The 370-nt window shown below is 51.4% G+C and overlaps 1 protein-coding gene across 1 annotated transcript in view; it reads left to right on the top strand.

Moving 5' to 3' along the window:
• The window catches only part of SLIT3 (slit guidance ligand 3), a 627,706-nt gene that overhangs the window by 561,890 nt on the left and 65,446 nt on the right, over nucleotides 1–370 (top strand). The window lies entirely within an intron of this gene.

The following is a 370-nucleotide window of genomic DNA, read 5'->3' as shown; positions in this document are numbered from 1 at the left end:
GGGCTGAGCCGTCCCGCCCCTTTGAACAGAGTTCTGCAGTCTGCAGCCTCCACATCACCCAACCATCTCCTGTCACCTGCCTGGCCCTGGCCTACACAAGGGTAGTGGACAGCCAACTGAGGCAGATGAGCTCTGAGCAAAGACAAGATAGCCATGGAGTCCCCTGCTTTCCAGGCATGGCTCTGCCCCTCCCTAGCTGTGTGTCTTCTCGTCATGAAATCAGATAACGATGGTAATGGTCTCACAGGGTCTTATGAGGATTAAGTGAGATACTGTACTTAAAGCACTTAGCACAGCTCTGGCCCATGGCAGACACTTTATATTCATTTGTTATGACTGTTCTCACATGAGCACTTGCAAGAGCAGGAAT

Source organism: Lipotes vexillifer, unplaced genomic scaffold (genome assembly GCF_000442215.2).
Source record: "Lipotes vexillifer unplaced genomic scaffold, Lipotes_vexillifer_v1.1 scaffold370, whole genome shotgun sequence".
Lineage (NCBI taxonomy): Eukaryota > Metazoa > Chordata > Mammalia > Artiodactyla > Lipotidae > Lipotes > Lipotes vexillifer.
The sequence above is the reverse complement of the archived record's forward strand: the minus strand, read 5'-3'. Positions and strand labels throughout refer to the sequence as shown.